This window comes from Crinia signifera, chromosome 2 (assembly GCF_055691185.1).
Source record: "Crinia signifera chromosome 2, ASM5569118v1, whole genome shotgun sequence".
NCBI classification, from domain to species: domain Eukaryota; kingdom Metazoa; phylum Chordata; class Amphibia; order Anura; family Myobatrachidae; genus Crinia; species Crinia signifera.
In genome coordinates this window covers 89,436,653-89,442,652 of record NC_139218.1, presented here as the reverse complement: position 1 = coordinate 89,442,652, position 6,000 = coordinate 89,436,653, and the positions used below count along the sequence as shown (strand labels likewise).

At 43.2% G+C, this 6,000-nt stretch overlaps 1 protein-coding gene across 1 annotated transcript in view; it reads left to right on the top strand.

Annotated features, from left to right (window-relative positions):
- The first annotated feature begins 341 nt into the window (after window positions 1-341).
- DHRSX (dehydrogenase/reductase X-linked) overlaps window positions 342-6,000 on the top strand; it is a 320,578-nt gene continuing 314,919 nt past the window's right edge. Inside the window, exon 1 of the mRNA XM_083172552.1 lies at window positions 342-1,430. The gene's annotated coding sequence lies outside the window, so the exon portion shown is untranslated. The remainder of the gene's footprint in view (window positions 1,431-6,000) is intronic.

Genomic DNA, 6,000 nt, shown 5'->3' with positions numbered 1-6,000 from the left:
ATAGATCACAGACTCTAAAAGTATGTCACTTACCATAGTACCTGATGCACCATGGTACAGTACAACACTCGGCAAAATACCTGCTGCACTAAGTATCTTCTGTGTATTACTACAGCATGTTGTGTTACTGCACAGAGGGCAGAGCAGACGTCCCTGCATTGTGCTGTGTGTGTGTGTGTGTGTGTGTGTGTGTGTGTGTGTACTGTAACCTGCAGCATGCTGTCTAAACACAACAATAATAATAATGACACCAGAGGAAAGGGGTGAGAGCGTTCCGTGAATGACAGAGAAGTAGAGGAGGAGTTTTGCAGTGAGAAAGGGGGAAGACAGAGGGAGATATTGAGGTAGAAGAGGGAGGGAGAGACTTTGCTGGGTGGAATACTAATCAACCTACTTCTCAGTCTGCAGCAGCCTAGCTGCAGACATATACACACACACACTGGTGTCTCTCATAGAGCACATGCTAAATAACCTTCCCTCTGTCATACATACATACATACATACATACATACATACATACATAGACACACATGCATGCAGGCATGCTGACCAGCTGCCACACACAGTTATGGGGATTCATTTGCTTGATGGCCAGCTCCAGCATTTAGGTGACAGTTCTCACACCTGTGACCTTCCTGCTTCTCCAACTTTCTCGCCTGCTTCTAGGGCTTCTGCTGCCACCTTCTCCCTCACCACGGCTGATGGCTGTTGATGGAAGCACCAGCAGGATCTCACTTCAACTTCAATTCAACTCGTCCCACTCTGTTCTGTTCTTCAACTTTGCATGTGCCCTGTGTCTTCTGCTAGGATAAAGGCAGCCAGGAGGATCAGCGCTGCTCCCATGGCAGGATCATTAGCATCATTAAGTTTCCCCCACGCAGTCCTTCTCTTTGCTCTAGTGAAAGCTTTGATCTCTGATGCTGGAGACTCGGATGGACGTGTGCAGAGCAGATTGTAAATCTGTGGATAGCAAGCTGTCATTTTCCTTCCCTTTTCCCACCATTTGTACATCTCCTTCAGCCGGACACGAAGCAATGCAGATGATCCACAGGTCCTAGTTGGTAGCTTGTTCTCCAGCAGTTGCATGACGGTGCCAGACACCCTCGGATAACCTTTACTTCATTCATCACAGTCATTGCAAAGTCTTCTCTACAGACCTGTAGGTGACATGCAGTCCTTGATCTCTCCGGTGACCAAGGCTATCCTCGTAGCTTTGTTCATTTTTGCCATCCTGCTAATCCTCTATGTGATCTTGTGGTATATCTGCCGAGACGTGGATTGTGATCATGGGATTTAATCTGGGATATTGGCCCATGGATTAGGCAGCAGAGCCGGCCACTTAAGGAATAAATGAGCCACTTGCTAACCACTGTTTTCCATGAAAAGCAACGAGCAGAAACTGACCTTCAGCAGTAACTCAGGGTGACCCGGTAAGTCGTCTCTTGTCATTCCAAGTGTGTGTTACTCATCAGTCACAGGCTATACACATTACCTGCGGTGCCTTCTATACACCAAGGGGCTCATTGTCCTGCATTTCTAGGGTGGAAGTATTCAGCAATTGAAAAAAAAAAAAAACTATTAATAAAAGTTTATTTTTTTATATATATATAAATAAATAATAAGACGAGTAAAAATATATATTTAATTAGCTAAATGATGTATCTGAGCCTAAAATCGCAAATAAGAATCCACAGGTGCTTGGTTATCTCAAGGTGTTAAAGGTCATTAGAGCGAGAGTTAAGGTTACCGGGTCTAGAATGTCTTCAGCACCAAGGACAGTAACCAAGCTCCTACACTTGGCTGGAAGTACTGTAGTACGTGATACATAGGCAGCAAGCAACACAGCCTGATCATGGAACTGGATGGTTCATGTCATTTATATACTAAAGACATGTATAAAAGCCATGGTATATTTCTGTGTGAGGGGGTATTAGCAGCCTGGGTCCATAAGAACCATACTGTAGGGTACATGATTGATTCTGTCTGGGAACATTGACGAGACAGGAGAGGGGACAGCACGCTAGCGCATCCCACATTGATATGCAGGAGATAACGCAGCGATCTCCAACTGATGATGAAGGGGAACCCTGGGGATACAAGCAGCAGGGTAATTGAAAAGGCAAATAGTTTATCAACACATGCAAACGCTCACGGCAAAGATGGCAAAGCTAGGAGATTGCACTGAACGCCGATCTGTAAATGAGCAGTATTTATCAAAAGGCGTTCCATCTGCGGAGAAGGCTCGCCAGACTAACCTTTAGAAATTGCCTTGTGTCACACTTCCCCCCAGCACTGGCATGGTTATTACTGGGAATGACAAACACACATCACACTGATTCAGCCTCTAGACAGTAACATCACACTCATCTCCTGTCATCAGGAAACATGTGTCCATTTATTTCCTGATCATCTACATTGATGGCAGTTATTGCAGCAATGACAGAGCTTTTGCAATAATCAGAGTATTTTCAGTGGAATGAAGAAGGTTAAATGTTCCAATATATAGTCATCAAGTAGCTCTATTTGCTGTTGGTAACAAATGCAACTGTGTTTATTAGGGAAGGATGCTTGAAACAACAATTTATACATAAAACACCTACAGTAAATAAGTACAATTGTTCCATTACAACCAAAACAAATAGGACTGTCCTGCCCATAAGAGCAATCATTGACAAATAATACTGAGGGTACAGTAGTTGGGGAGCAGAAATAGTTTGAATCTTATATTCAGCGATGAAACATCGACTTAATAATACAGGGATGAGCATTTCCGTATTGTTTTAAGTATCCCTGCCATGTATCAGAGGGTTAACAGAGAAGATAATGCCATTATGTTGGTTAATACCTCTCTCCTACAATACCACTCTGTAGAGACCATGCTATGTCTCTCTATAGGTCTTTCCTGGTTCTTCTGCTAAAACTCCCTAAAATATCTCTTTATATAACTGATGGCATTATACTGTTGGCGTTACTAACATAAGAACTGCAGGGACAGAAGGACATTGTTACCACCAGTTCAAACTCCTCCTAAGGGAACTTTATCCCTTCTGGTTCACATCAACATACATATCTGTTTATTTACTATCAAAATACACCAGCATATATTTATATGTACAGTATACATGTTTATTTATAACATATAGATATACTGTATGTTGATGTATTTTGATAGTAAATAAACAGATACGTACTGTATGCGCATGTACAGGACAAAACACAGGAGTTCATCTTTTTGGATGTCTGAAAACAATGTCTCTGGGAACTTTGCAGGAACAGCAAGTTCAGCCAACCACTGTCCCTGAGAGGTTTATTGCAGAAAATTGGGGAAAAATATTGCAATGAAAAAAAAAACGTATATATTGTGTAAAAAATATCTGCTAAATATTGACACTATTGCGGAATATAGCCCTAAAGGTACACACTAGACCAACGGTTCCCCACCCTAGTCCTCAAGTATCCTCAACAGTGCACATTTTCCAGGTCTCCATACAGAATCACAAGTGAAATAATTAGCTCCACCTGCGGATCTTTTAAAATGTTTGTGAATAACGAGTGCACCTGTGCACCTGCCGGGTGATCTGGAAAACATGCACTGTTGGAGGTACTTGAGGACCAGGGTTGGGAACCACTGTAATAGGTTATGGGCAAATAAAGTGGTCAACGATTTCCCTTAAACCCCCAGACAAATAATATACTGCATACACGCTGTGCTATCTTACAATTGGCTACATCTATCAGTATTTGTTTGGTGGTTTGGTTGTTAAAGATATAATCAGGTATTGATGTAGGTAGACATGGTAAACATTGTTAAGGATTCTTCCAGAATGAGCAGCATGTAGGTCCGAGCAAAAGATCCAACAAATGAGTCATGGAATCATGCATTAGTGTAAACACACTGAACAATGTGGATAATTTATTTTTATAATTCACAGCTAAATGATAAATCGTTCAAAGAAATCATCTAGTGCAGGGGTGGCCAAACCAGTCCTTGAGATCTACCAACGGTCCACGGTTTCCAGACCACCTAGCTGGCACACAGCTGTAGTCATTACTAACTGTCACATTTTCAAACCTGCTGCATTCATCCCTTCTATAGATCCACAGGTTGCCTGAAAACATGAACAATTGGTAGATCTTAAGGACAGGTTTGGCCACTCCTGATCTAGTGTGTACCCAGCTTTAGTGTGCAAAAAAGATTTAGCATATTCTATTGCATTAACTTAGCCACTTTTATTTAAAAGATTAAAGGCCCCCAAACAATAGAATGATTCACGTGCAATATGGGCTCTTTTCCTGCACTTGTAGAGATCAATCGCATGAAAATTGTCCAGATTGCATGTGATTGGCAGCAGTTCCGATGCGATGAGTGGTGCGTGTGCATTGGACAGGAGCCTGCAAGTCGCATCGGCTGTAGAAGCAATCTGTTGTATTGCTACCGGGCCGGGCAGGATTGGCTGGGATCCCATGCAATATATTGCATGCAAAAGACCGCATGTGATTTATCTCATGCGATCCTGTCGCCCAGGAAGGTCCTGGGCAGCTCAAGGGGAGATCGCTGGTGACATCTCAGAGGAGAGAAGTCACCTTAGTGTATGGCCAGCTTATGGCTGGTAGCCAATTAGGTGCAATCCTTTTTTTTGTCCAAAAAAAAGCCTGATTTTTGACTAATGGTCATTATTGCACTATCCAATTACAAGCCATTTTTATAGGACCAGCGATCGTGCGATAACCCATTGATTCAACAATAACTCCCAATTCCATGTGTTATCAATGGAAGGGATGTATTTATTTAACTATTTTTCTCCCCATTTTATACATTTTCACCAGAGGAAAGCATTAGTGAAAAACTCATGTTGACCTTTTGAATGTCTACCTTCCCAACCAACTCTGAGCAACCTTACATATGCGTGTATGCTTGGGGGGAAGTGGGCGGGCAGTTTACATCCGGTGATGTCAGCTGCCTGTCCCCCGCATGTCTGTCATGGCCGCATTAGCATGAGAATGCCCAGCGTTCTCATGGGAATGCCCATGAAATGCTAAGCGTTCCCATATGCTAGTGGGCCAGTCCGCCATCCCACGCCCACCACCGCCCTCCACCCGCAAGGATGGGTGCGTGCACTCAGCAAACAGTTTGTTTGCCGTGGTGCATGCACCCAGCACATGCACAGAAATGCACATTTGCAAAGCTTAAACATCAGCCCTGTGAGAACACACACGGACCAACAAACGAACCAAAATAAGGTCCATAGAACAGACAGGTATAAGTAAGTAAAGGAATATATACATTTATGATATAACCAAAAGAGGTATTCAAATTCATGCAAATAATCCTAAGAGATAATTGCTCACACTAGTAATGACACAAAGCTCTGATTAGGTCACTACTTATGAAGTACACTTTAGTAGTTCTATATTACTTCAAGGCATATTTCTACAAATATTTTCAAAGTAAACATAAATATAATTGGTACTTGTTTCCTGGCAGGGCGCCCAGTACGCATTTAGCGTACTGGGCTATTCTCCGTACTGAAATCGCATCGGACAGCGTCTATAGTGCCATGCGATGCGATGTCTATATTAAGTGCACAGGAGTGCTTATACAATGAAATATTGCATGGGATCGGAGGGCATCCTAGACAGGATGCCCCCTGATGCGATGCTATATTTCATTGTACAGGCACCCATGCGATGAGATGTGATGTGTGCTTACTATGAGATGTGATTGAATGAGATGTGATGTGTGCTTAGTATGAGATGTGATGGGTGCTTACTATTGAAAGCACCTATGCCATTTGCGTCACCTCCACTATCCATGCCACCCCGAAGCATGACAAGCACAGCGAGCCTCCTGATGGGTGGCAAAACGCGTCCTCAGACCTTTTCATACCCCCACTATCCACGTCGGCGTGGAGTTGATTTTATATAGTGTGGCGAGCGCAGCGAGCCCGAAGCGTGGCGAGCGCCACAAGCCCCTCGAGGGGACGCGGATTACTTTACATG